Genomic DNA, 9840 nt, shown 5'->3' on the forward strand with positions numbered 1-9840 from the left:
TGGATGAACAGTAGATGATGGAGGGGTGCCCGTGGAGGGGTGGTTGAACAGTAGCCGGTGGAGTAGCACGCGGTGGAGGCTGGATGAACAGGAGCCCGTAGAGGCTGGAGGAGGTCGACGGTAGCCCGTGGAGGCTGGAGGAAGTCGACGGTGGAGATGAATAGTATCCCGTGGAGTCCCGTTTTGCGGTACACCACACCCCTCCCCCCGTTTCGACCGTAGCGCTCCAACACAAGTCTGTTTCGTCCGTTTGTGGTACGCCACACCCCTCCCGATCAACAGGACCCCTGTTTCGACCGTAGGAGGTCCGTTTCGTCCGTTTTGCGGTACACCACACCCCTCCCGATCAACATGACCCCCGTTTCGACCGTAGGAGGTCCGTTTCCTCCGTTTTGTGGTACGCCACACCCCTCCCGATCAACAGGACCCCCGTTTCGATCGTACGAGGTCTGTTTCCTCCGTTTTGCGGTACGCCAGGCCCCTCCTGATCAACAGGACCCCGTTTCGAACATGACCGGTCAAACACAAGTCTGTTTCCTCTGTTGTGCGGTACGCCAGGCCTCGTTTCCATCGCCTGTTCCATCCAAGCCCTCCTGATGAACACGACCACACATTTCGTTCCGACCCAGCCAGTTGGCTCCCCATGAACACGACGATGACACTATTTCTCTGTTCTGACCCAGCCATGTACGTATGCGCGATAGGCGTTAGAGACCCTGCCCGTATGTACGTACGTGGCTGTATTTTCTTTCTTGCACCCTCGCCGCTGTACATACGTGTACATGCTACGTGCGCGCCTCTACTACGACACATGCGCCTCTACATCCACCAGTATATATGTACGTACACGTTCGTGACCAGAATGACAACGCTACATACGCTTCGACCAGGTGGGTCCCGACTATCACGCACTTCCTTGCGTGCGAAGATGTAGCTGGTGGGTCCTAGCAGTCAGGGGGGCGAATCGTTTTTTTTGCCCGGACGCACTTCCTTGCGTGCGAAGATGTAGCTGGTGGGTCCCAGCAGTCAGGGGGGTGAATCTTTTTTTTTGCCCGGACGCACTTCCTTGCGTGCGAAGGTGTCGTTGGTGGGTCCCAGCGGTCAGGGGGCGAGTTGTTTTGTTTTTTTGCCAGGACGCACTTCCTTGCGTGCGAAGATGTAGCTGGTGGGTCCCAACAGTCAGGGGGAAATGTTTTTTTCGCGAAATACAGTGGCCCATCTGGTGGGTCCCAGTTGTTAGGTGGAGGAATCATTATTTTATCGTAATAAGGAGGCACTTCCTTGCTGCGGCCGTGGACCCAGCTGTCAGCCTCTCCACGTACAATCCACATCCGATGGAAGTCATTCCTTGACCATGTTGACCACGTTGCGCCGAGAGCACTAGGGCGGTGGACGACAGCAAGGCCTAGGAAGGGGACGACGGGGAGTCGGGGAAGACGCGACAGTGGAAGCCCGCGCGGAGAGGAGTACGAGGGTTCACTGGTTCGGCTGCGGTGTGAGGCTGCCATCACCGCAGGGCCTGGCCAGCGGTGGGAATAGTAGCGGGCGGTGAGGCCTCCGCGGCAGCACAACCGGCCATGGGAGGTAGGAGCATGTGGCACGACCGGCGCTGCTTTGGGAGGCTGGAGCAAGAAGACCAGAGGTTGAAGAAACACTACGGCCGTTGGATGGATATCGTACGGTCACTGGAGCTAGAATTGTTCATATTGACTAAAGTTGACAAAGTCCCCTATCCCAGTCAACTTAGTAGGCCCACAAGTCAGCCTCCCACTATGGTAGGTCCCAACTAGCAAGGGGAGTATTCATTTTTTTGTGCGTAATAAGGAGGCACTTCCGGTGGGTCCGAGCTGACAGCGCGGGGAACGTTTTTTTCGCGAAATATGTTGGCCCGTCCAGTGGGTCCCAGCAGTCAGTGGGGAAACATTTTTCGTGAAATAAGGTGGCTCGTCTGGTGGGTCCCTGCTGTCAGGTGGAGGAATAATTATTTTGTGCGTAATAAGGAGGCACTTCCTTGCGGCCGCCTGGACCCAGCTGTCAGCCTCTCCACGTACAGTACTCTTCCGATGGAAGTCGGTCATTGACCACGTTGACCATGCCGTGCCGAGAGCACCAGGGCGGTGGTCTGGACGACGGTGAGGCCTAGGAAGGGGACGACGCGGAGCCGGGGAAGACGCAGCAGTGGTATCTCACGCGGATAGGAGTATGAGGGTTCACTGGTTCGGCTGCGGTGTGAGGCTGCTGTCGCCGCAGAATAACAGGGGGTGTGGGTGAGTAGAGGGATACCCTGGGCTAGCGGTGGGAGTAGTAGGGGCGGTGAGGCCTCCGCGGCATCACAGCCGGCCACAAGAGGCAGGAGCACGCGACACGACCAGCGCTGCTTTGGGCGGCTGGAGCAAGAAGAGCAGAGGTTGAAGAAGCACTATGGCCGTTGGATGGACATCGTACGGTCATTGGAGCTAGATTCGTTCATATTGTCTAAGTTGACAAAGCCCTCCATCCCCGTCAACTTAGTTGGCCACAAGTCATCCTCCCACTATGGTGGGTCCCATCTAGCAGGGTGGGTATTCATTTTTTTGTGCGTAATAAGGAGGCACTTCCTTGCGTGCGAAGATATAGCTGGTGGGTCCGACATGTCAGCAGGGGAAATATTTTTTTCGTAAGGCCCTTCCGGTGGGTCCCAGCTGTCAGGTGGAGGAATTATTATTTTGCGCGTACAGTCCACGGCCGATGGATATCGTTCGTTGACCACGTTGACCAGGCCGCACCGAGAGCACCATGGCAGTGGACGACGACGAGGCCTAGGAAGGGAACGACACGGAGCCGGGGAAGACTCGGCAATGGTTGCCCACGCGATGGGGAGTACGAGGGTTTACTGGTCTGGCTGCTGTCGCTGGAAAATAACAGGAGGTGTGGGTGAGTAGAGGAATGGCCTGGCCAGCAATGAAGTAGGGTGGGGCGGTGCGGCCTGTGCGGCAGCACAGCCGGCCACGGGAGGCGGGATCAGGCAGTCCCACCAGAGCTGGTTTGGGCGGCTGGAGCAAGAAGATCAGATATTGAAGAAGCAGCACGGCCGTTGGATTAACATCCAACGGTCACTGCTGCTAGAATCGTTTGTGGACTAAGTTGACAAAGCCAAAGTACACGTCAACCTAGTAGACCCACAAGTCAGCCTCCAAATCTGTCCCAAACAGCATACAACCCAAAATTTCTAGCCGGATTCAAATTAATTTTAAATCTAAATATACCTTAGTTTAAATTCAATGAAATTTTACCCGCACAAAAACAATGAAATTTAAAATATCAAAATCCGAAAGAAAACAGTATTTGGGAACTAATTGCCTGTTTGCTGTATTTTTTTCATTTTACAACCCATTTATTATTACTTATAGCCCATTTATTATTACTTATAGCCCATTTCTTATTACTTATAGCCCATTTCTTATTACTTATAGCCCATTTTTTTTGGGAAAAATGCATCCCTCCTCGTCTTGAAAGATTTCCGGCCCTGCAGGGCGTAAAAAAGCAAGTAGGCCTATGTTGGTTATTCTGCAAAAAACAAAATAGCTGGCTAGCCATTTTTCAGAAAGGAAAAAAACAAACTGGGCTGGTCATGTGCTAAACATATGAAATAAAAGCCTGGGCTAGACAGGCCACGGGTCCCGCACAACCCAATTGATACCCTTCTCCGTCCCAAAAAAACAAAATTACTGCGCGCGCTGCTGGGTCCCTACTGTCATCCTCACCATGTACAATCATCTCCTTATTCCTCTTGGTTTTGACCATGTTGACAACACCGGAGGGCGGCGCCGCGGCGAGCGCGGAGGACGATGGTGAGGCCTTGGACGGGAACAGACAGGAGCCGGGGAAGATCACAGCTAGCCGTGGGAGGCGGGAGCAGGCGGTCCCGCCGGCGCTGGTTTGGCTTTGGCGGCTCGAGGAAGAAGAGACTGAAGAAACGCGACAGACGTTGAATGTCAATCAAACGGTCAAGGTTGGCACAATCGTTTTTTGACTAAGCGGACACCAAGTGGTATACTTTTTTATATATAGGAAGAAAACTGCGAGGAAAATGCGTTCGTCTGCCGTCCTCCTCATAGGGAATGTTCGCCACATAAGTGACTAGCACCCTTGGTTTTCAACCGAGAGGTCTTGGGTTTGAGTCCGAGTAACTCTCAATTTTGTCCTCCTCCCTTCCTTGCAAAAAAAGGGAAAGAAAATCAAAGACTTGGGAAGGCGTACAGAACAAGCTAGTGTACCAGTAAAGAGACGTTGCCAAGTTTTAGAAAAAAGAAAGACGTGCTCCTGTAGCTGGTTCGAATCCAAACCTAGATATGACTATATATGGTGCTATGCTACTCTGCAAGTAATGAAACTGACATATCCAACGTTCGCTTCTCCTCTTCTCTACTTACTCTGCCTAGCATCAGAAGCTTTGGCCGCATCAACCATGTCCGCTGGCTGCTCGTCCACCTGCTCTTCAGCAGGCAACAACAAAATATATGCCAAGTCACCACCCGTACCATCGCTTGTGGGTCTCATCACACCCTTGCCGGCACGCGCACCGCAGCCGATTGCTCATGACAACCCGCTGCCGTTGGTGTGGTGCCACTGCTGCAAATCACGCAGAGTCATCCGTCGCGTCTCAACCACAATCCGCAACCCTGTCCGAGTCTTCTACAAATGCCCGAATCATGGGGTAATAATATGTTTAAGTGTTGTTCTGCTGCTTTCAGTTGCTGATTTTTTTTAATAGTTTGGTTGATGATCTTCCAATTTGATTCGTGCAGAAAAGGGAAGATTCGTGTGATTTGTATTTCTGGGAAGTTGCTGATGTGGGGGAATGCAACTACGCTGATTATTTGGTTAGCCGCGGAATCCCAATACTAGCAGGTTGGGGTGTTGGACAAGTAACTGAAGGAACGCCGAAAGAGGAAGATGCAGAGCAGAAGGTTAAAGACGCAGTTCCTCTGATCATGGCCAAGCAACAGCTGCTGAACGGCCTTGACAACAATGAGGAGATGAAAGAGCTTGTGAAGATAATGGGCAAAATCGATGTGCTCTGTCGGATGATTGTCTCTTTATTTGAAGTGTATGTAGCACTCATGATGTATTCAGTGGCTATGACATGAGCACTTTGCTGAAACTAGTAATGAATGAAACCTGTGTAGCAGGCTGGGCGTAGTGTTGTGAACATCTAATGATTTCTATTAACAGAAATCAGGGGGTATCCCCTTTTCCTCATATAAATAAATAGATAGCAGAGGCCCTGTCGGGTCAGCTTTGTTCTCATTCAAAGACATCGAGCAAATTGCAGTCCAACAGCAAACTATGTCATCAAATTCAAGTTTCACAGCCAAATATGAGTACAACTAAACAACAATGTCATCATGTTTTAGTTGTCATACAATCACCAAACACAAATCAGCATACATAACAAGTGATGTTCTCACAACAAAATACTAAAAACATGTTCATCAGGTTTCAGTTGTCATAGCAAACACAATTTCACATAGTAGATAAAAAAACATCTTCTGACAGGCAAATACGACAAAAGCAATGTAATCATCATCTGCAGCAGCAACATCAACATCTTCGTCATGTGTATCAGTCTGAATCGTAATTCCCCACGGTGTCATCTTCTTCTTCGTCCTCAACGTCCTCGAACATTAGCTTCTTCTTGATTAACTCTTGTATGTCCACAACACGACATGCAATCTTTTCGCTGACGTCATTGACGTGATGGTTCTCAAAGATATTAGGAACATCTGTGTTATCTTGTACATCAGGAGCAGTGTAAGCATCATCTTGTTGTGCAACTTCATTAAACGGATTCCTCTGCTCAAACCTTTGCAATACTCTCCAGTCATCGCTACGTGCAAATGTGTCTTCCAAGAAAAATATCTGTGTTGCTTGATTTGCCAAAATAAAAGGCTCGTTGGTCTGGTACACCGCCTTGACATTGATGGATTTGAAATAATCATCAGCTCTGGGTTTTGCGATCCTGGAAAACAGGTTATACCAACGACAGCACAACAGAACCACACACCGATGATCCTCAAAACTGGAGATATACTGCAACTGAACAATGTCTATTATGTTAGCATACATTTTAGTCATCTTTTTGTCATACGTATCCGTGCTCATGATGGCACTGTTTTGTGTCTTCCTGCCTTCGTCTCGTGCAAGGGTGTTGTAGCGCACATCTCCAACAATGCAAGATTCATAATGTCTTACCCGAGTATCAGGACCCATTGCTAGTGAGTAAAGGGCATCATCAACTGCCTGCCCATCCACCCGCATCTTCTTAACCTATGGTTAGAAAATAGACAAGCTGATCATCTTATGTACTCAATATATTAAAAAAATTGACAGTGCACTTCAAAAGCTTACATGGTTCTTGAACCATTTCGCAAATCCTGCCATAACCAGTTTGTCAATATTTCTTGGATTTTGCGGCAGTAACTCCTCTTTGTACATGCTGCACAACATAGTGATCGCGTCAAACATCTAAATATATAAGAATGTGCTGCAAGTTTAGTAGATTACGATGTATAAGCTGCAGTACTACACTTAGTTGATATAAGGTAGTATCTCAGGACAGTTATTCAACAGATACCAAACCATTTTGTCCAAATCTTTAGGTTTGTCCTCTTGTCGACTCTTCCCTGTAACTCGAACAGAATAATCAGAAACATTGAGCCCGGGATTGTCTTCACCCACCTCCTTGCTAAGCTGATCAGCTGTTTCAATGTATTTTGAGCAGAATGTCAACACTTCTGTAACAATGTAGGCCTCTGCAATGGAACCCTCGGGTCTAGCTCTGTTCCTAACATAGCCCTTGAAAGTGCCTAGCCGCCTTTCAATAGGGTACATCCGGCCATACTGTACTGGACCTCTAAGTAGTGCCTCATCAGGTAGATGAACAGCCAAATGCACCATCACATCAAAGAAGGTTGGAGGATATATCTTCTCAAGGTCGCATAGGATAGTTGGTATGTTGTCTCTAAGACGCTCCAAAGCATCTATCCTGATATTTCTACTGCAGAGTTCCCTGAAGAATTGTCCCAACTCTGCAACTGCTCTGTATAAGTCAGGGTGGCCCAAACCTCTAAGGATAACAGGTAAAACCCTTTGAAGTAGGACGTGGCAGTCATGAGTTTTCAACCCTTGTACCTTGTTTCCATCTGCACTGACTCTCATTTCAGGGTTGGAAGCAAATCCATGTGGGAATCTCACACGTGACAAGACCTCACAGAATTCTTTTCTTTTTACCTTGTCCAAGACGTACACAACTGGTGCCACATCCCGTGGTTTACCTTCATCTTGCACCTGCAAATCCTTTCTGATACCCAGGTGTGTCAAATCAATCCTAGATTTTAAGGTATCTTTCGTCTTGCCTTTAATGTTAAGAAGTGTGCCGATAATGCTGTCACATATATTTTTCTTGATGTGCATCACATCAAGATTATGCCGCAGATCCAAATCTTTCCAATACTCCAAGTCCCACAAAGTGGACCTGCGGGTAAACAATAATCTCTCTTCTACCGTGCCACGCTTCCTTTTCCCGCTACCATTACCAGGATGGTTTCCTGGTGTAATATGCCTGACCTTCTCTAATTCCACTTGCAACTCATCGGCGGTGAGCCTCTTTGGCGCATCACGGTTTTCATGCTTTGCATTGAACACATGTCTTCGGTATTTTCTAGGATGCGGCTTGTCCTTGGCAAGGAAACGGCGGTGTCCAATGTAACAGATCTTGCTAAGTATTGCGTATGACAGCGGATTCCTGTCACAGCGAACACATGCATTGTAACCATGTGTCGTTCGCCCTGACATAGTGCCCAAAGCCGGATAATCATGGATGCACCAAATTACAACAGCACGCAGAAAGAAATCAGCTGGTGGGCTGCTATATAGGTCTCGAGTGAGAACACCCTTCCATAGCTGTTGAAGTTCCTCCACAAGAGGCTCCATGAACAAATCAAAATCCTTTCCAGGATTTTTTGGACCTGGGATGAGCAAGGCCATCATGTAGTTTGATTCTTTGGTGCAGACATTTGGAGGCATGTTGTAAGGGATAACAAGCATTGGCCACATGCTATATGTGGCACTCTAGTGGCCAAATGGGTTAAATCCATCTGAAGCTAAGCCAAGTCTAATGTTTCTCGGGTCAGCAGCAAACTCTTTGTGTTTATCATTGAAGCTTTTCCACTCACTACCATGAGATGGATGGCTCATTACATTCTGATCTCTGTACTCCTGGTTCCTAGAATGCCACAGTACATCCTCTCTTGTTTCAGCATCATGAAACAACCTCTGCAATCTTGGTGTAATTGGAAAATGTCTCAGAACATTATGAGGAACCCTCTTCACAGCATCGCCATCTTTCCATCTTGATGATTTACATTTCGGGCATTCACTTAAGTTGGCATAATCCTTCCGGAACAGAACACAATTATTCTTACAAACATGGATCATATCATATCCAATTCCAACTACACGAAGGAAATTCTTCATTTTACTGTAGGTGTGTGGCAGCTTAGACGCATCTGGGAAAGATTTGCGGAAAGCAGCCAACATCGCATCGAATGATTTGTTGGTCATCCGCTCAGATGTCTTCACCTGAAGAAAGGTGACGATAGCTGAGAATACTGACAGCTTATTTCCTGGGGTGACAGCAACGTTGCATTGTTCCAACATGCGGGCCCACCATTTTTCTTCTGTAGGTGAAATTTCACGGAATGTACGAGCATTTCGTAGCATTGTTTCAATGTTGGTCAAACTCACTGGGTCCGCCACCACCACCACCTCCTCCTCTTCCACTTGAGCATCAGGCAGATCAAGATGGTGATCTGCTGCTTCTACGTAGTCAATAACATTGACGTTCACAGCTTCACCATGATGAACCCACCTAGTATATGTGACCGACATCCCATACAAGTGTAGATGATTTTGCACAGTTGACTGGGGTCTTGTGACTGAATTCATACAACTGCTACACGGGCAGAGCACATCTGATTTCAGACCACCGTACTCAGCTCTGATAAAGTTCATGAAGTTTTCAACCCCCTCGACATATGCAGCGGAGAATCTTCGAGCAGAAGTTATCCAAGTCCTGTCCATCTGTTAGACATACAAATTAGTTCTTATACTAGATATTATAGGAAAAACATATATGTTTTTTTATGAAGTCCAGAAAAAAAATACCTAGGTCGATGTCTAAAGCTATGGCAAGATATTTGGACGAGCAGATCTAAGTAACGAAATATATATAAAGCTAATTCAGCAAACATATTTGAGTGCTAAATTATGGCAGGCTGTTTCAGCAGTCAATGAGCCCGAGCACAAAGCCATTGAACTATCGAAGGCCATCGCAGCAACAAAGATCGAGTATAAAACGGTGTAGAGCTATTTCACCTAACAGATTGGCTACTAGACCATGGCAATCTACGTCACAATAAATATATGGCAGGATATTTTAGCAACTAATCGGCCTTGGCATGCCATCTCAGCTAAGCAGATTGAGTGTAGAACAGGGCAAGGAAGCTTCTAAGCAGAGCATATTGACAGTAAACTACTTTGGCAAACAGTGAGATTAACAGCGTCTATCAGCTAACATTCAGCGCTACACTGACATGAACGGGGCCTCAGTCTAGAATGCGCGTACCGTGGGAGAAGCTGACCGCCGTGCATCTCCACATGAACGTCGCCAGCGGTGGCAGTGCTGACCTCCGTGCGCCTCCACAAGAACGTACCCAGAGGTGGCGGTGCGGCTAGAGGACGGGAGTCTATGAGAGCGTACTGTGGGAGCGAGAGGATATGCGTCCCCTCGACGAACCG

This window comes from Triticum aestivum, chromosome 1B, assembly GCF_018294505.1.
Source record: "Triticum aestivum cultivar Chinese Spring chromosome 1B, IWGSC CS RefSeq v2.1, whole genome shotgun sequence".
In the NCBI taxonomy this organism is placed as follows: Eukaryota; Viridiplantae; Streptophyta; class Magnoliopsida; order Poales; family Poaceae; genus Triticum; species Triticum aestivum.